At 60.3% G+C, this 19,603-nt stretch overlaps 1 protein-coding gene across 8 annotated transcripts in view; it reads left to right on the top strand.

Moving 5' to 3' along the window:
• The window catches only part of ASTN2 (astrotactin 2), a 340,991-nt gene that overhangs the window by 69,710 nt on the left and 251,678 nt on the right, over positions 1-19,603 (top strand). The window lies entirely within an intron of this gene.

The following is a 19,603-nucleotide window of genomic DNA, read 5'->3' as shown; positions in this document are numbered from 1 at the left end:
AGGATCGGGAGCTGGCTCACGTGAAGGTGAGCTGTGGTAAAGCTGATGTGGAGGAGCTCTGAGATGTTTGGGAAAGATTTCTGCGTTACAGCGCTACAAAAGAGTGAACTCGCGCTTTGTTGGCAAACCACGAAGACTGGAACAAGTTTTAATGACGGGATGAAATGCAATATCTTGTTTGTCCCCAGAAATACGGTGTTTGATTTCATTTGGGGCTTTTTTTTCTTTATTTAAAACTGAATTGGCCTTAGTTTCGCAAGGCAGTATTATAATGCGCAAAGGCAGAGTGCTTTTTGTTTGGTAACGTGTCAGAATGAAATGTTTCCATTCTTCAGCGCCTTCCATATCCTCCCCAAAAGTACTCATGCTTTCGTTTCAGCTGATGTGAAACCGCCTAAGCAGATAAACCATGTGTTGAAAATCTTGCCAGGCTCTTTTTTTATTTTATTTTTAAAGTAACTATGGCTAAACCAGATGCAGGCAGTGCCATGAGTGAAAACGGTGAGTCTGGTGAGCAGCCATCAGCGCCTGCATCCCCTGGGAACCAGGGAGCTGGCTGGAGACCAACCCGGACCCAGTTACCTGCTCCTTTCTGTTCTGAGGGGATGCTCCAATACCTGCTCACATGAAACAGAGGAGGAAGCTTATACATAGGTGATTGTTCTGATTGTCAGAGGGCTGCTAATATAGCTGAGAACTTCTTTGAGGGGAAAAAAAAATGTGTGTGTGTGTCTGGATCTTGCTGCTGTAGGAAATTGGGCAGAATTCCCACCGGCTTAATTGGGAGCAGCATCAGGCCACGCGTGGTTATTTTTACCTGTCCTTGCTCCCACTCCGCGTTGCCCCCCCGGACAAAGGGAACGAGCTCTCTTTTAGCCTCCACAAGGTGTCCGTGGTGTGCAGCAAAGAAAATAAACTAATGGTGGTTATTAAAAAAAATAAATAAGAAAATCCAATTATCTATAACCGCAGGAAAATAACGATTTTGGAAGGGGTTGGCTCGGGCTGGCTTTGCCCTGGGTGGGCACTGGGTGAGGTATGGCAGCGGCTGGGGAGGGTTTGGCTGTGCTGGGGTAAAGGCTTGGTCAGGCGGGGGAGCAGCGACTGGGGGGGCAGCAAGGAGCTACAGTGGGGGCGAATGGTCGGGGGGTGCTGGTCCTACGTACTGCCCCGCGGAGCCTCTCGGTGTCATCAAGCTGCAGGTTCTGCTTGCCCTCTCCTGGAGCTCCATCGTTACTCACGTCATACCAGCTCTGTCGGACTCTGCCGTGGAAATCAGTGATTCAGTGACCTGCTGGGACGATGTGGGGCGGGCTGCGGGGGGCAGAGCTGGGTGCTGCCGAGGGCAGGGCCAGGCAGCTCCCCCACCTCCCTTCTGGGGGCTCGGGGTGCAAGGAGGGACGTGCGGCTGCCCGGATGCTGTCTCCCCTTCCCTCTGGGGACCCCGTGGGTTCAGGCCCATCATGGCCCTCTGCTGCATCCAGGTGAGCGCTACATCCAGCCTCCTGCTCTCTGGAGAGGAAAACAGCGGGGGGCAGTGGGCAGAGTGCTGCTTTTTGAGGTTCCTGAGCCGCTGGAGTGGCTGGGCTGCCAGTCACCGGTGGCGAGGGGTTAGGCAAAGAAAAGCCTCGCTTACAAATTGCAAACAAAGGGCACGCTTGCTACAAGGCTTACAGAAGCAAACAGAAACGAGACAAAAGCTACACGTACCTCGACCTATTGCTTGAATTAGTGCCAAAGGCTCCCGGTGCTTTGCGGCATCCAGCTAACGAGCTGCGAGGCGCTTGGCGGCTGAGGACGGGGTTATCGAGGAAGGTTTGTGCCCTTGGGTCAAGCGTAAGGAGATGTGGGTATGGCCATGCCCTCCCTGGCTGGGGAAGGCTGTGAGCTCCATGTGAAGGCTTTTTGTGTGCCTTTTTCCTGCGAGGAGAGCCTGCTGCTGTCACTGCCTGCAGCTCCCCGAGCCCGGGGTGATGCAGCCAGCGTGCTACTTGGCGGGGTTTGGCACCAAAGGCTGCGGACGTCTTGTCTTGGGCAGCCCTGGGGTGCGGGCTGACAGATCTTAGCTCCCTCTTTGATGTCTGCCTTGGCACCCAGGCGTAATCGTGAGGCTAGATTCGGGCAGCCCTTTTACAGACCCACCTGAGGTGCTCGGGGTGGTGCTGGGCTCGGTGCTTGAGCAGTAGCTGCAGCGTGGAGCTGTTCGCAGTCCTCCTCTCCCTCGCCGTGTACTCGAACTGCCGCCCTCGCCACTTGTCCTCCACTTGTCTGGGGGCTGAGGGGAGGAGCGGTCGTCCAAGCTGTTGCAGTGGCTGCCGCTTAGTGCTGCGAGTTAGGAAACAACCTTGCAAAAGTCACAACCGAAGGGACCTGGTCCCCCTCCCAGCTCAGCCCTTAGCTCCTCGGGAGGGAGATACCAGCTGATTCCTGCCTCCTGTTTCTTCTGCCTTTAAGGGACGTGTGGGTTTGCACGAGCGTTTCCACAGCTGTGCAGGGACAGCTGAGGCTGGAGTGAGATAAAGGGGCAGACCTGGAGGGATTCTTCTTTAACCAAGCCGCTCCCACCATGGGATACCGACTGCTTTGGATTTGGGTACCCCAGTCCCAGTGTGCCCCCCCACCCCCCCAGACCTCGTACCCTTTCCTTCCAGCCCCCGGCACCCCTGCCAGGCCTGACCTTCCCCACGGCACTCTGAGGATGAGTATGTGGTGGTGTGGAAGTGCCCTTCCCAGCTGAGAGGGGTTTGGGTGAAACACCGACCTACGGGATCGCCGTGCGTGTGCTCTGGCTGGGAGAGTCTCCTCGCTCTCCCCTTCAGTCTCTTCCTTTTCGTTCCCAGGCAAACAGCAAATAAACGTCAGGCTCGTCTCCTCCCCTGGGTGGCCGCTGCTCCCAGCTGCGGTGCTCCGGCTGCGGGGGGTTTTATGAACATAATTGCACCCCGTGGTGCGGGGGGAGCTCCCGTCTCCTGCAGCATCCTCAGGGCGATCCCCTCGGGGGCTGGCTGCCCGCGTTGGGGCCAGGCTCGGAGGCTCACAGCCCCTGTGCCAGCCACCTCCGCGGTGTCCTTGGCCAGGCCAGCTCCTTGCGGGGCGCGCAGGGAGGGCGATGGCTTTGCCCTGGCCACCGAGCGATGTGGCGGCTGGGGGACGCCTCTGGTCGCCTCTTGTCGCAGCTCCGGCTCCTCGTGCTGGCCACGTTTCCCTTAGCAAAACGAGCGGTGAGGGGTTTTTATTTTTTTTTTTTCTTTTTAAACAGCCACTTTTCACTTCTTTATGCTCTTCCTCCTTGGCATGCAGGTCCGTGAGGGGGAGGGAGCCCTCAGCCAAGCTCTCCATCACACGTCCCTTGTTTTTCTGGGTTATTTTTTCCCCGCCGCTGCCCTTGCCAATGAAAGGACATTGTATAGCTGCTGAGACTGGCAGGGGCTGCAGCGCTGCCTGCCAATAGCCTCAGTGTCTGAAAGGGCTTAGGAAATACAAGCTCTAAATTAGCTCCCAAATCTTCCCTTTCTCTGGTAAGAGCCCTGTGGAGCCCCCCCAGCTCCCCACCACCTCTGGCAGGAGGCTGGGGCTGGTGGGGCTTCGCCTGGAGAGCCCAGGGCTGCCAAAGAGACCCTCGCAGCGCCCCAGGGAGAGGAGGGGACAAATTTGGGGCACCCTCCCAGCCTTTGCTGCCCCCCCAGTGGCTTTGCGGTGCTCCCTTGGCAAGCGCCCTGGGGTCCTTCAGCTGCGACGCTCGAGAGCGCGGGAGGGGAAGCGCTCGGCTGGCCGGTGGCTGCCGAAATCCTCCCGGGGCTGCGGGGTGCCCGGCCTCTGCCTCCCCCGGGTGCTGCCGAGAGCGGCCGAGGTCACGGCGTCGCTGGCAGCACGCGGGGACTGGGACATCTGGGGCCAGCTGCAGCCCCAGGAGGGGAGCGGGGCGACCCGAGCTGTGTCCGAGCACTGCTCCCTGGTCTTGGTCCTGCCCGTGCTGGGTCAGTCGGCGCAGGGAGCAGCTGTGATGTGCTCCGGGGGTCCCTGTGTTAGCGGGGCACAGGGCACCCCCCTGGGGGGCTTTTCCTGGGCCCTTGGTGCTGTGGTGGAGCCTGGGGACAGCTCTGCTTGGCAGTGCCGCTGTGTCCCTTTTGCCTCCGCTTTCCCATCTCTTGAGGGAGAAGAGGCGCGGGCTCGGTTTTGCAGCCGGCACCAGAAACTCCTCCTTAGCTGCCCAGCCGCCCAGAGCTTCAGCCCCCCCGCGGCAGTCTGCCCGTCCCAGCTGAACGCCAGTTGTTCTTCAAACAGCTTCAGCGAGCCCCCGTAGGTGTCTCTCGGTGCTCAGGTGCCATGAATGGAACATGAGCTTCGTGCCCGACGTTCTCCAGCCTCCTCTCACCCCAGAGCATCCCAGAAGCAGGTTTGTGCTTCGAGGCTCTGCGCTCCCCGCCCGGCTTTCCTGCAGGGAGGGGGAAGGAGACCCTTCCCCGGAGACCCCGAGCATTGCCGGGCGATCGGAGGTGGCACGCGCACGGGAGGCAGCGCAAGCTCTGCAAGGCAGCCTCGGGCACTGGCGTCTGCCTGCCCCCTCCTCGCAGTGGGAAATAAGAGGAAAATTCCATTTGTAGAGGCACCCAACTTTTTCTTTCTCAAGGCTCTGCCAAACTCCTGCTCTCCCCCCTCCCCGCACAACGCAGCCAGCCCTGAAGCAGAAGTGATGTTTTCTGCCAAGGCAATGATTAGCCTTCCTGCTAATGACCCACGAACGGAGTCCAAAATAAATGAGCCCAACCTGCTCATCTTATTAGCCAAATGATTGCGAAGAAAGAGGAAATATCTGCAGAAATTGCTCAGGCAGCTGGAATCTGCAGGCGCAGTGGAGTCGGTGCTAGAAGGAGGGCGAGGGGCAGACGAGCCACGCGTCTTCAGAGTCCTCCCTCTCCAGGAGGGCGAGATTCCCTGCATTTTTGGGGTGCTCCTGCTCCCCCCTTTGTGAGGTGACCTCTCTGGGCTGGAGCTGCAGCTCCCCTGCGGCTCGGCTGCCTCCTGGGGCTCAGAGGCTGCTGCTGGGCTCCTGCTGGGCTGGCGCAACCTCAACCTTTCTGACCTTGCAAGGCGGCGTCTCGGTGCTGCTGTCGTCGCCTGCAGGCTTCCCAGAGCTGTGTTGTTTCCCCACAGCTGGAGCCCAAGGCTTTTAGCGGGACTGGGAGCTCAGGGAGGAGCAGGAAGGTGGCAGGCACGCAGCTCGGCCTTTCTGTCAGCCGAGCGTTACCGCTTCTGCAGGCGGGGGTTGCAGCACGGAGCCCGGGTGCAGCTTGTTCCACGTCGAGCTCAGTCTGAAAGCTGTGAGGCTTCGGATTTGGGGCTTTCTGACCGCACCAGGATTTCCCTGTATTTCCACGTTCCCCTCTGCATTGCAAGGAGCTGGGGCTTGGGCAGGGATTTCTTCTCCTGGAGTCGAGGTCAGGTCGTGGCTTCCCCTGCCCACAGCAAAGCAGTCACTGGCGTGGTTTTGCTGGAGCAAGCCTGAAGTCTGACCTCCTCTGCTGAGGTGACGGGGGTCTGAGCAGAGGGAGGGAATTGGGAAATACAGGGAGGTCCTGTCCTGTCCCTCCCACCTTGCGCAGCCTTTGGGCACCAGGCAGCAGCGCTGGGGTCTCGGTCAGGAGAGCAGCTCGTGTGATAACCGGTAACAAATGGACCTTCAGGAGTTCTTCGTGTGTCCTTCAGCTTCTTCTAAAGCATTTTCAAGGACCAGGAGCATCCTCGTTCGTGTGGGGAGGGACAAGGCCGAACAAGGAGGCCCAGGGACGTCAGGGTCTGAGGGACGGATGTTCTCCTGGGGGGGGCTTTCTGCCCCGGGCAGACCGGAGGGGATGGATGTCTCCATCAGGAAAGCATCCAGTCCTCATGCCGGTGCGTCTGTGCTGAGGTTTCAGCAGCAAACCCTCCCTCGCTGCCCGGCCCCGCGGAGCCCGAAGGAGGTGTGCGGCTGGGGAAGGTGTTAATGGCTCTGAGCACCGCGCCGCGGCCGCTCGGAGCGTGGGCCGGGAGGTAGCGGCGGTTCTGGCCGTATAAGTAGAAAACCCTTCGCTCAGCCCCAGGGGCACCTGCAGCAGCTCAGCCCCGGCTGGCGCTGCCTCCCGGCTTGCTGCGTGCCGTCTGTCACCTTTAAAAAGGGCGGTTGGGAGTGTGGAAACGTGGGCTGCCTCCTGCGGCGCCGCGTGCCTCGGCGCATCGCTCGCCGGCAAAAACGCTTCCAGCAGCGTGACCCCGGCGTGGGGCTCTCGGGAAGGGGGGGGTGAAGGAGCGTGGCTGTGGTGGGGAAGGGTCCTGGGGTGAGGGACGCTGCCCCTGGGAGCTGCCTGGAAAGCTGCTGTGGTTGGTGTAACGGGGAGGCCGTCGGGTTTCTGTGCCAGGCTGAGGCTGAGACAAGCCCTGAGTGCATAACCCGGCAGTGCCCCAGCACAGGACCAGCCCTGCTAGTCCCAAATCTTTGACAGCAGAGAGAAATGTCCTCGGTGCCTTGCCCCCTCCCGAGCTAGGGCAGCTGCAGACCTGGCTGGCGATGCAGCAGGCCCTAAAAATTGCTGAGGTCCTCCGGCTCCATCCAGCACCCACTGTGCCCGCCGTGTGCTCCCCCAGCGCGCGCTCCGTCCTCGTTCAGCCTCGTGGCTGGTGCCGTGGGCTGCTTCCATGCTGCACAGGCTTTAATCGTGTTTCGGGCTTCTTTCTTCCTCCCCTAATTGGTAGGGGAATTGCTAATTGTATGTTTTTGTTCTGAGGAGTTTCGGATCTGAACGATTATCTGTGCTGGAAAACATCCTGACAGTGCAAATACCGCAAACTTCAAACGCGGGAGATGAGGGAACAAGGAAGGACCCGCGCTGTGTTTGCGCCCATCGATGCCTCGCGCTGCTCCCACCCCCCTGCAGAGCTGCCCTCGGGCTCCCAGTTAGGGAGCTGGTGGGACTGGGTGCAAATGGAAACGTCGCCTGTGTGCCCTGGGCTGCCTGAGCAGAAGGCTCGAGGTCGTCTCAGATGACAGCTCCGAGTTGTTTTTTAATCAAGTTTTTCAGGTTAATGCTGACGTGGGTTTGCTTTGGAAGCTGTGTTGTTTTGTGACTGAAGGTTTATTTTATTTATTTTTTGAGTGGGGAAGTTATTTTCTCAGTACTCCAGCCGCGCACACATGCTTAACCCGTCGATGGCATCGATATCCGTCGGGATACTCAGTGAGTAACGGCTCCCCTGGGGGCTGCGCTGGGTGAGGATTCCTTTTCCGTAGGACCTCAGGAGTGGAAGGGATTTGGGGAGGTCGTTAAATCCATCTCCCTGCCCTGGGCAGGACCGATAAACCTCAGTCACCCGTGATGGATGTTCCTCTGTCCTGCCGTGCAGCACTTCCCGCGGGCAGGGCTTCCAGCCTGCGCTGCCCGGGGCAGGTTTGGGCTGAGCCGAGGGGCAGCAGAACAGGGACACACCGCGCTGCCTCCCCGCGCGCTGCCTCCAGCCCGAGTTTGCAGAAGCCTCGTATTTCAAACGAATTTTACAATGTTTGGACTGATTTAAATAAGCAGGTGTTTGAAGTGATTGATGGAAATCCTTTCCCTGTAAATGTTTTGCTCCAAGCATTGAGCTTGGAGTGCTCCGCTCGGCGCAGTGAGCCGACACGCGGCCCCCGGCGCTCCCTGCTCACCGCGCTGGGTTCGTCCTTGTCCCCCTCCCACAAAACAGGGGCCGTGCTATTCCTGAGCTGCAAAAAGGACACCGGGGTGCATGGATTTAATGACTTTTGGCCAGATATAGCGGTGGCGTCCCCCCAGGGGTGTGGGGAAAGCGTGCCCAGCGCGGCGAGGAGGTCACCGAGGGGAAGAGCCGAAGCCTGGTGAGCTTCTTGAGCACCTTGCCCTGCCGCTTGTCTTGCCCTGTTCCTCCCTGCACGGCTGCAGGTTGGAAGTGGAGCAGGGTCCCTTGGTCCTGGCAAGACCCGTCCGTGGTGGACAAGGCTCTGGGGTCTCGTTGCAGAAGCCTCCGGAGCGGCCCCACGTGTTGCTGACCCCCCCAGCCCCCCTCTCCTTGTGCCTCTCCTTTCCTTGCAGGTGAAACAGAGGGTGTTAAGGGGTGGGGAGCGCCGTGCGTGACTCTGCCGTGTGTAACTTTACTCGCCGGTGCTCTTGGGACGGGCTCTGCCTCTCCCTGTGCTGTCGGGGGTGATTACAGCAAATTGCCAGCTGCAATTGCTCGGCCGTCTCAGAGATTTTTATCTCGTGTCCTTTGGAAAGGGAGCCCTAAGGTGACGCTGGGAATGTTAAAGTGATAAATATGTTTTGCATCAGGGCAAGGGGAAGAAGCAGCTTTAGGGCTTGTAACAGCACGCAGGTGGCTCTGCCCTGCTGCAGAGGGCTCTGCTTGAAACGAGGCTGCAGGAGAGGGAACAGAGCCCACCTTGGCCTTTTTTTGCTTATTTTCTTGCATTTAGTGACTTCGGCCTCATCTGGGCTCCTGAAGTTGCGCATGTGTGTGCTGGAGCCTGTCCCAGGCCCTTCATCTGTACGTAGCACTGGGGACTCTTTTTCCGGCTCCCTGCATCCCACGGCAGATCACACGTTTGAGATAAAACCAGGAAGGAGGTCGGGTGCTGAGGGTGCCAGCCGAGTGCTTTGGTACTGCCAATTTCTTCTTGTTGGGAGCAAGCGGCGGCGCGGCAGGAACCAGAGGAGCCCCGTGCAAAGCTGCCCTGCCTCCGGACCGCTGAAGGGGCAGCTCACCTCGTCTCACCTCCTGCCCTTGCTCGCCACGCCGGCGAGCATCCCGGGAACACACGGCTGTGTTTGCGTCTCCCGTGGGCGCTCTCCCCTCGGGCTAAGCTGTTCGTCCTGCAGGAGGCCTGGGCTGCCCCGGGGCCAGGAGCACTGCGCTCGGCTCGGTTTAGCTGAAATGTGCTCCAGGGCTGCTGCCCCATCCCCCTGAGTACCCGGGGCGGGCAAACCCTGTTTTCTCCGCTCCCTCCACGTGACATAAAACTGAAGGTTAAGGCGGCTCCTTCCTAGTCCTGGCCCCCGGCAGGGATTTGTTTGTCTCAGCAGCGGCTGCTCCTCGGGAGGGCTCTGCCACCCGGCGCAGAACTTGTCCCTGACATCTCTCCTTTCAGCTCGCTTCACTTTTCCTCCTCTGCCTTCGCTCGGCACCGGGGACGTGGCGCGGGGACGCGGCAGGAGGGGCGGCACGAGGGAGCTGCCGTGGCACGGCTGGGGCCAGGCAGGAGCTGCAGCGTCGGAGCTGCGGGTGTGCGGGCACCAGGGCTGGGAGCAAAGCAGAGCTCAGTGCCCGCCGCCCGCACGAGGAGCAGCAGGAACAAGTCGGGAGGCGCTTTGTGAGCTGGAAGGTGTGGGTAGAAGCGCTTCATTAGCTCAATTGCAGTATTTCATCGTGATGCCCGTTTAGCTGTGGAGCCTCACGTTATTTTAGCTTTAAATTCAGATTTTCCAAACAGGCCTGTCAAATTAGTGAAAGGAAATTTGATTAGAAAATGGCAGCGGGATGGAGATCTTTGTTTTCCTCTCTGCACGGCTTGGCTCTGAGATTGTTCTTAACCGAAAATCCCTCCCTGGAAGGTGACTTTAACAGACTAACGCCACCCAACCCCCAAAAAGAGAGCGGAGCTGGAAAAACTGCTGGGGGTGCTGTGTCGTGGGGCAGCCCCGCACCGCGCCGTGTGCCTTCGGACCCCGCTCTCATCCCCGCTGCCTCTGGGGCAGGGGTTTGAGGGGGCAGGACGAGGAAATGAATTTACCTGTGAAGTTAAATGCCGGCTAATAACTGCCCTGGGGAGAGTGCTGCGGTGGTGCTGGAGAGCTGAGAGCTCCTTGGCTGGGCAGCCTCGGAGAGCCTTTCTTGGGGCGGTGCAGGGGATTTGGGGGGTAGAAGGGGCAGATCTCCTTGCACAGGGCAGTGCTTGAAGCATTAGAGATGCTAAAAGTGGGCACCTTGCTCAGAAGCAACCCCTTCCCTGGGTGTTAAGGGGTTTCTGCTCGTCAGCTGGGCTCCGCGTCCGACGGCACCGGCGCTGCAGCCCCGCTCCATCACTGCTGGGGTTTCCAACAGGGCTGGGCTGGGGTTCCCAGCCTCAGGCCGGCCCCGCAGAGCCCCTCCTCGCCTGCTGCCGCCTGCTGTCCGTGGCGTAATTCGCCCCAAGATTACTGCCGGCTGCTGTAATTACGCCGGTGACTTCATGTCAAAAACCGCGTGGCAGCGCCGTGCGTGCGCAGGGCCGGGGGGGGGTGGTGCTGAGCCCCTCGTTACCCACGTACCCAGATGTCCCGGCTAATGAGCTTTCAGATGGGGAGAATTAATTGGCCTCGGTCGGAGCGCTGGGCAGGTTTAATTGAAATGAATCCTCTCCCGTTTCCACACGGACGCTTCCTCGGTTGCAGCGGAGGGGGGAGGCTGCAGCGAGCCCCCCGCCGTCGCCGTGCCCTCGCCCCCTCTCCCCAGCTGGGAAGGGGCCCTCGCCCCTCCGCGGGCCGCTCGGGTGCTCTCCAACCCTCTGCTCGTAGCGGGGCTGGGGAACACGAGTCCCAAGCTGTCCCGGTGTCCCCAGGTACGCAGGGCAGGCGGCTCCGTGGGGCGGTCCTGGTGCGTGCCGCTCGCTGCCTGCTGCGGGCTCGGGAGCGTCAGGGTCCCCGGGGCCGGGCGGCATCTTCCCGAGGCTGCTCGGCGCTGTTGCCAGCTGGGGCAGCGCTCCGTGTGCCTGCAAGAAAGCCCCTTGTACAGGCTGCGGTGCTGCGACGGGGAGAGGTGGCCACGTGGGGTGGGCTCAGAGTTTGGGGACGAGCAGTTGCGGAAGGGGCTGCGGCAGGGGGTCCGTCCTGCGGGGGCAGGCAGCGGTGCTGCCTGCAAGAACCTGGGCATCTCGTGGAAACCCTTTCCCAGTGGGGCACAGGCAGGGTTCTGCGGGGCACCGGGGCAGGAGGCTGTGCGCGTGGAGCCCTCCGTGCTGTGGCTGCTGGCACCGGGGGCTTCCTGGGTCCCGTCTTGTGCTCCTGGGGGCTTGGGGTGTGCGTTTTTGGGCAGAGCCCTCTGCGTGCTCCCGTGTTACCAGGTGCATCCTCGGGTGACGTGACGACGCTGTGCCTTTCCCTGCTGTGCACCCCCAGCTCCATGCAGGTGACCTACAGGAGGTGGGTGCTGCTGCTGCCCTGTCCCCAGATTTGGGACGTGGCGGGGGCAGAGCTGCAGCAGACACGAGTTCTGCTGGCAGCACGAAGCGGAGAGGGGCGAGGAGCTGTCAGCGCGCCCCTGAGCGGTGCTGCTGTCCCTCTCCCACCCTCTGCTGCTGTCTCTGCCCAGGCAGCGCCGGGCACGTTGGAACCCAGCTTCTCTTAATTAAAGGTCTGTCTCCTCGTCGCGAGGACGTGGCTGTAATTAGAGCTGGGGGCGAGGGCTGCTTTGCGCTTCGTGGGAGCACAAGTGAGAACCTGCCCTGGCAGCAGCCCCTGCGAGCAGCCCTCCGATGGCACGGAGCAGGGACGGGGCTCTGGAGGGGCTGGGATGGGGACCTAAGGAGTCCTTCAGGTCCCTTCTCTCGAGCCCTGCTGTAGCACAAGTATGGGTTTGCGTGCTTGTTGGCTCAGAAACAGGGACAGGTTTTCAAACTGTGGTGCTTTAAACCCAAAGCTGTTGAGGAGGCCTGGACTGGGCTGCCCCAAATCGCTGCTCAGCCCCCAAAAGCTCCGGCACAGACCCCTCGGCAAATGCAAGCAGCGTGATGCCTTCCAGTGTCTCTCTCCTGTGGCATCCTGCGGGGAAGACGTGTGCAAGAGCAGGGGAAGGCGCACGGAGCAGCTCTGCTTTCTGCCTCTCCCTTTGTTCTGCTCCCATCGCCTTTGATGTGCTGTATCTGTGGAGGAGAAAGAGGGGCTGGGGTTGCAGGTGACTCGGATCAGGAGTGCGTTGGGGTGGAGGCTGCCTCCCCTGGGCGTGCAGAGCTCCCTGGAGCCGCTCCCAGAGCACCCAGGGGTGCCGAGGGCCCCCTGCAGAGCCGGGCTCAGCCTTTCCCATCCCTCCCTGCTCCACCCTGGGGTGGGCGGCTTTCCCCGTGCCCAGATCTGCCTCCCCGGGCAGCAAGGTCAGTGGCCCGGTCCCCTTCAAAGCTCGCTGGGAGGCCGGGAAGGAGAGTACAGCTGCTTGGTTCTGCTCCTTGTCTCTTTCCTGCCCTCCACCCATGCAGCCGCAGCTCTGGCGGGCGGCCCCGCGCTGCGGAGCGGAGGTGTCCGCACGCGGCGGGTGTGTGAGTGGTGTGTGGGGCCGAGGGACGTGTGGTCAGGTAGTTCCCCTGTGGCACGAGGTGCCCCCAAAACCCCCAGCGCTCCTTGTCCTCGGAACCTCGCGTGGGCCGAGAGGGGTTCGCTGGGGGCGGCGGCCTCTAATTAAATCTTATTAAAGGTACAGTTATTGGTTCTCAGCTCAAGTGGATTTTCCCCTTGTGCTTTGGAGTCTGGCTAAATGCGATTCACCGGACGGGTCTCGATGAGCCCAGCACGTGCGCGTCTCCGCGGGGAGAGGGCTGGGGCTCGGTAACTCCGCTGCAAGACACCGAGGCTTTCTCAGGGCTTTGCGCTCAGCTCCTGCCCGCGTCAGGGAAACGCGAGCGCCAGCGCACGCGACCTGATGCATTTTAAAATCTTCCCTCCCTGAGGGCAGGCTCTGGGTTAGCAGGTCAGCCGATCTTGGCGAGCCGTTTAGCGCGCATTAAAATCCCAGTTTATGCAACGCGCGCTGCGGCATTAGAAAGAGCCGGCAATCAGGCGCTTAATAAAAGCACCTCCGGCCCTTCTCCTTCACTTGAAAATAAACGCCTCTTTGACGTTGCAGAAATGGACCAGGAGTCCTTCTGGATTGTCATCCCAGCGAGGTGCGCGGCTCGGGGTGCGCGACGTGCTCGGTGTGATGCAGGTCGGGGCGTTTTGGTGCCCGCGCGCAGGTGGTGCCTAGCAGAGCGCTGCCACAAACCTTCGCTGGAGCATCGCACCGCATGGCTGGGCGGCACGGGGAGGCTGACCGGCGGCTCCACTCCTCCTTTTTGTTCCTGCTCCTCGATGAAACAGCACAACAAAATTCCGTGCGGCTTAAGAAAAAAAATAAAATTATATGGAAATGTGACTTTTTGTCTGACTCTTCCTTCTAATGCGGCAGAGTCAGAGATTTTAAAGTTATGGTTCCCACAGCAACTGTAACTCTCAGCTCGCGTGCGCGTGCCGTGCTTGGCAGGACTGTACGTGCCGTTAGATTTATGCGCGGTGCGCGGACGGACGGCACGGCACAGTGAGCAGCGCGGCTGCGTGCACGGCGCGGCACGGGGCTGGCGGAGGGATGCTGCAGGAACCCTTCCTGCGAAACCCTCGGGGCCAGGTTCTGCGTTGACCTGCACCAGTTCGGGTCCGGTTGTGTTGGTGACCTGAGTTTGTGACCCTGAGGGGCATCTGGGCGTTGCCTGGAGCACCCTTGGGTGCTTTTCCCCGAGCGTGGTGCAGGGCTGGGTGCCGTGGCAGCAGCAGGAGGCAGTGCTCTCTCTTCGCTGCAGCTCAGCAGTGCTGTAACAGGCAGGGAAAGTGGGGAAAAATGACAGGAGACGGTTTTCTTCTGGCCACAATTCACCCAGCCGCGCCTGCTGAGCAAGGCGCTGACGCGTGTGCCGTGCTCTCCTGGCTGCGATGGGAATTGAGCACACCCGAAGGTAGCGTGTGGTTGTGTGCCTCGGTGAGGCGGTGCTTGGACGGGGATTGGGGTGCGCCTGGGGAAATGTTGTGGGTTTTTAGGGTTTCTCCTCTATCGTTGCTGTCTCTTGTTGAGAAATGTGGTTGAGTTGTTCTGACCTCGAGGTTTGATCCAGAGATCTGTGGAGTATTTTTTTATGTCCTGAGGTTTAGGCTCTTCCCCGCTGCCCTTCGTGCTGGCTGTCTGGAGTGCAACCATCGTGCTGCGCCTTGGTTTCCCTGCCCACGGACGAATTAGCTGGTGCAGGGATGTGCCGTGCTTCGTGGGCAGCAAAGGGCAGTGCTTCCTCCTGTCCAGCGATGGCCAAAAGGCTGCAGGAGGTCAGAGGAGCCCCGCGAGCTGCGCTCCTGGTGACGTGCCACCAGCACAGCAGTGGCGTGCGGCCAGCCCGGACACCTCGCTGCCGCCCTGAGCCTGCCTCGCGGCAGTTGTTGCTCTCCCTGCCCAGCCAGGAGGCCATCCCCAGGCTGTGGGCGGAGGAATTACGGGCTGGGGAGCAGCAGAGCTGGAGGAACCCAATACCCAGGTCATCTTCCACCAAGAGCAGAGCGTAGCGTCCTTCCCCTGCCCCGCTCTTTGTTGCTGGAGGGGTTGTGCGGTGGGAGGCCGTGCCCTGCGGCAGCAGGGTGGGAGCCAGCCCAGCGCAGAGGGGGGCAGGATGGCGGCAGGTGTAGGAGAGGGAAGGCTGCAACACGTCTGCGGAGCTCGGCCTTATTTTTCGTCATTAACGTTCTGCCTGCAGGTGCAAACAGGGCGATTAAGATTTGCGGGAGAAATATTTAAATTGAGAGGTGCGGCAACGAGAAAAAGAGCAACAAGGCCAAGGAGGCCGAGGGAGGAGCTGGTGTGAGATCCGGTGTGGAAGGGCAGGAAGCAGGCACCAGGCGACCGACCGAGTGCGGTGGGGCGTTTCGGTTCCCAAATCGCGCTGCGTGCCGCTGCGTCGGGGTGTGAGTGAGCGCAGGGGGCAGAGGACGGACAGAGCCAGGGCTTGTCCCGCAGCCGTCCTAGGGACTGACGGGCACCTCCGAGCTGGGCTGTGGCAGAGGACTGGGTGCAGAGCATTAATTGCCAATTAGCAGGCACCATTAGAACAAGTAACGCGGGTGCTCCCAGCTTCGGGTTGTGCTGGGCCCTGGGCCCTGGCTTTAGGAGCTGTGCTGGGCGCGAGGCTCTGCCTGGCGGAGCGGCGTTTCCAGGGTCCCTGCCCGCAGTTCGCAATCACTTTTAGTTAAATGAATTAGAAATCTGTTAGTTCCAATTACAGCACGGCTAAAACCTAACGCAAATGTTTGCCGCACCTGCTCATTGAGCACTGCGTTATTGCAGCCGCGGGCAGCGGCCGAGACGAGCCGGGAGAGGTTTGGGCACCGGGTGCGAGCTTTGTCCTTGCGGCATCGCCCCTCGGTGGGCTGCTGCACGGCCCCCACGCCTTCCCTGCCCGCCTGGCTCGGCGGGCCTGGGGCTCTTCCTGCGTCTGCATTGGCCTGGAGGGGATGAAATCTTTGGGAGAAGCACGGGAAGGACAAAGTGAGGGGATTAAAAGGCCAGCAGGGGCCGTGCAGTCATCTGCTCGGACCTCGGGACTTCCTGAGGCCTTCTAGTTCTCACTCGAAGTAAAGCGTAACTTTTCTAAAAGCATCCAGCCTTGGTACCAAGAAGAAATAAAAAATTGACAGTGATGGATAATCCACTACAACCCCTGGTAAATTGCTCTAGTGTTTAATCACCTTCCCCGCCGGAAAGGGAAGGAAGGCAAAAGCACACCGTGTGAAGAGCTCACGGGGGCCGCGTGCTTTCGCCTCTGTGTGCTCACCGCGCCGGGGCTCGCGCATTAGTGGCTTCAAAGCTGGAAGAGAAATAGTTCTTTTTTTTTTTTTTTTTTTCCCCAGGGCAAAACATTTTGTTAGTGCTCAGAGGGAGCCGCAGCAGGGATTCGGTTTAGCACCGGGCTGAGCGCGGTGCTGGTTTGCAGCAGCTTTGCTCGGTGCTGCAGAGAGGATGTTTGGGTCTGCCCGGCTGGGAAATCGCGGGCTGTTTCCTGCCTTCAGACATGAAGCTGTGTGCGGTGCCGTGGGTCACTTGTTGCCTCTGCGTAAAGATGAGAGTAACTTGAAGGAAGGCAGCGAGGGGCACACGGAGGGACGTCAGCCCGTGACAGGGGTGCGAGCGAGTGAGCAGGGTCATGTAGGGAGCGCTGCAGGAGCTGCTTGTTGGGAATGTCCTGCCTGAAAGATGTTTTTCTCAAACCTCAGGTAACAAAGACACACACACTGGTGCCGGTACAGGGCTGGGGAAATGGCAGAAGGCAGCAGGTGCCAGCCCCTGGCAGGGAGACACTCAGAAAGTGCTGAGGTGCTGTGCGGGTCAAGTGGGGATTGCTCAGCCCTGGTAGAGAAGGGATGGAGCTCAGGTGCGCTTCGCAAGGGACCTGCTTCTTCGGCCCCTTTTCGCTGCAGACCGTTAGGACTTCTTGTGCAGGCTTCCCTAGGGAAGGATGGTAGCTTGTGTGGGGACAGGCGGCCTTTCCAATCCTCTTCCCATTAAAAAAAATAAAAACAAATAACTTACAGGGGTTTGTATTTTGAAGTTCTGATCCTCTGATCACCTGGCAATCGGCTCCTTGGGGGGCAGATCATGTGGTAGCAGCTGTTTGCCTTCCCTGCAGGAGGCAGCGGCATCTGCGTGGTGGTTCACCCTGTAGGGATGGTTTGGGTTGGTTTTGAGCAGCACACGTGTGTCTCTGGCTGTCCAGAAATCGATCAGCGTTTTGGGCAGATACCCAAAGGCTGATCGCCCTCCGGATCAGCACTTCTGCAGCCTGTGTCATTCATACAACACCCAGCGCCTGGCAGGACTTGGGGTTTGGAGGTGTCTTTTCCCAACAGTTTTTCTTTGGCGTTTAAGACAAGTCACAGCCTCGCTGCTTTCCAGCTTCACCTGAGCTTTGTTCCTGCCCCACGCAGGAGCCGTGAAGCTCTGCAGTCCTGTACGTGCGCGTTTTCCTCAGCAGCCCCCTCTTCCCTCGTGCCATGGCTTGTCCCCGTGCACATTCCCCTCCCGCGGGTCTCAGCAGCCTTCCACGTCGCAGAAACAAGGGACCAGGTAGCCGGCCCTCACAGGACACCGGAGGGACAGGCTTGTTACCAGCGCGCAGCTTTCCCTGCCGTGACGCTGAACGCTGTTTCATCGCCCAGGCGCTTCTTCCTGCCAAGCCTCGTTGCAGACCCTGGCGCTGCGCCCTGGGTTCCTCGTGCCCCGCGCCCTGGGGCAGGGTGAGGGCTGCTCCCAGCGTGGTGTGCGTGGGGCTCGGTGGGACTCGTCTCCGTCCCCTGCGGTGGCCGAGGAGGACGCGGCGCTGGGGAAGGCTCCAGCGAGCCTGGGGCACGCGGGAAGGAAGGGCATTACGCGGGAGAATATGCATGTTCACAGCTCAGAGGATTAAAGGCCCATGTTCTTATCGCTGCAGAACAGAGTATTATAAATCCAGCCTTAGCATACCAAATCCCCTCGCGGCTCGGCCATTGTTTGGGAATATTAAAAAGCTCTGAGACAGAAATAATCAGTTTCCGAATGACACATTGTCAAATAAAACATTTCTCATATTATCCCTTCCTTCCCCTTTCTCTCTCCCGCTCCCTCAGTTGGATAATTTAACATGAAAAATAGATTAAAATGAGGCTGGCTTGAATGCCTCCGAAGTTTGACTTTTTTTTTCCCCAGGAAGCTCTCCCTGCGTGTGCGCAGCGCTGAAACAAGCCGCTGCAGCGCGGGGTCAGGGACGTGGGGAGCGCGTGAAACCGAGCCGCTGCCGAGCGCCAGGAGAGCTCCCCAAGGGCCGGGCATTGCCGCCGGACAGCTGGGCTGCTCCGGTCCCTGCTCGGTGCGAGCCCGGCTCCCAGCAGGGCCGAAAGAGCCGGGAAACTGAGCCCAGGGCAGGCAGGGATGTGGGCACAGCGGCCCCTGTCCTGTCCCCGCGGGACGCGGGAGCTGCTGGGAGCCCCAGGCTTGCTTGAGCCGCCCCTGTCGTTTCCAGTGATGGGCCCCGAGCCAGGAGGAACAACAAACTAACAACATCTGTGGCTTTGGGCCTTGCTGTAATTCCTCCTGAGCGGACAGATCTCTAATCTAATCGGCTGGGAGTTTTATTCGCTCAGGTCCAAACCGTTTCCCCAGGGCTGGCGCGGTGCTTGCCCAGCCAGGCAGGCGCGTGGCCTCGGCACTGCTGAGGATGCTCAGACCCGTACCCAGCTCATTGCTGGCAAAGCTGCTCCTCGTGCCTGGGCTTTCTCGGTCCTCCCGGCCTCTTCCACGTGTCTGGGTTGCCCTTGTGCAGTTCTGGGGTGCGGTGCCTGTTTGCCAGAGGGCGCGGAGCAGAGCGGAGCAGCTCTGTGCTGCACAGCAGCCGCGTTGCAGTTGCAGGGCACATCCTGGCGCATGTGGTGTCCATCCTGGGGCTTGGCACTGGGGACCTGGGGAGGGCTTTTCCCAGTAGCCGCATCAGCAAGCGTTGTTCCCAAACACTTCTATAACACAAGAGCTCTTGCTTTGCTAGGAGTACACCAGTATCCAAGGCAGACCTGATTTTGCCGGGTGGTTTGTCACCTCCAAGTCTGTGGCTCTGATGCATCCTTGCCGCTGGGCTTCCCTTTCGGAGGGTCTGTGTGCGAGGTTTCTGTCGTGCAAACAAGGTTTCTGAGGAAGCAGCCTTAGTTTGGGGCTGCAGGAGCTGCTCCGGGATGTCCGTGCACCAGGCACTGCACAGCCCCCGGCACTGCCCCGCTGCTCTGTCGGGTTGCAGCGCCCCTGCTGCTGCTTGATCAGGGGAGGTCGGGGGGGTCCTTGTGCAGGAGGGGCCCTTGGGGAGCTCCAGCGAGCCCTGCCCTGCTCCCTGGTGTGCTTCCTGGCCGCTAAAGCACTGCAGTTTGTGATGGCACGTCAGCTAAATTGGGAGAGTCACGCTGAGCAATGTCAGCCCCAATCCCCCAGCCAGTCTCCCATTAGTGTCAATTAGGGAAGAGACGAGGGAGGGGAGGGGAGGGGAGGGGAGGGGAGGGGAGGGGAGGGGAGGGGAGGGGAGCGGGCTGCTGCTGCTAGACCCCGCGCCGGGCTCGTGCCTGCAGCGCCGGGCTGGGGTCTCCCCTCCCTGTCCCCCCTCCCTGTCCTGTGCCTGCAGCCCTGCCCCAGGGTGCAGGATGCCACCGTCACTGCCCGTCACCCGTGTCCCCGTGGCTGCCTGAGCGCCGTCTCCCAGCCGGCTCGTTTCTGACGACGCCTCTTTACAACCCGTCCTCTTTATGAGTCTGAGCACGGCGCCGTGTTTTGCATCGAATGCAGAAGAAATATTTGCATGTCTTCGCTCTGCTCTTGCATGCTTTGTAAAGTTCCCAGCCGCGGCATTCCTTGTGCCAAACAAATGCCTGCCCTGCCCTGCCTGCTACATGTCACGCCGTAAAGCCCCGATTGCTCGCACCGCCCCTGATTTACATGCCTTGCTGTGCTTGTCTGCCACAGGATAAAATTGCCTGGGTGCTGCGGGGAGATGGAGAGGCTCAAAGTTGGCAAAGGCGCAGCTCCTGCTGCGTCCCTGTCAGCCTCCTGAGCAGCCAGGAGCTTCCCAGCACCGCCGCGCCCATGGAGACGTTGGTATTTGGGAAGTTTGTGCTTTTTGGTAGCGGCACGTGTTTTTGATGATGAGGTAGTTGGGAGCTGGGTGAAACGAAGAGCTTTGTAGAGAAGGCTGTGGTCTGCAATAGGTGCTGGTGTGCCCGTGGGTCTGCTGCTGACCCCCGGTAACCGCTGCCAAGTCACTGAATGCTTCGCCGTGGTGTGTGCGCTGCGGTGTGAG

Source organism: Anser anser, assembly GCF_964211835.1.
Source record: "Anser anser genome assembly, chromosome: 21".
Taxonomy (NCBI): domain Eukaryota; kingdom Metazoa; phylum Chordata; class Aves; order Anseriformes; family Anatidae; genus Anser; species Anser anser.
Note: the sequence above shows the minus strand (reverse complement) of the source record. Positions and strands in the feature narration are given on the sequence as shown.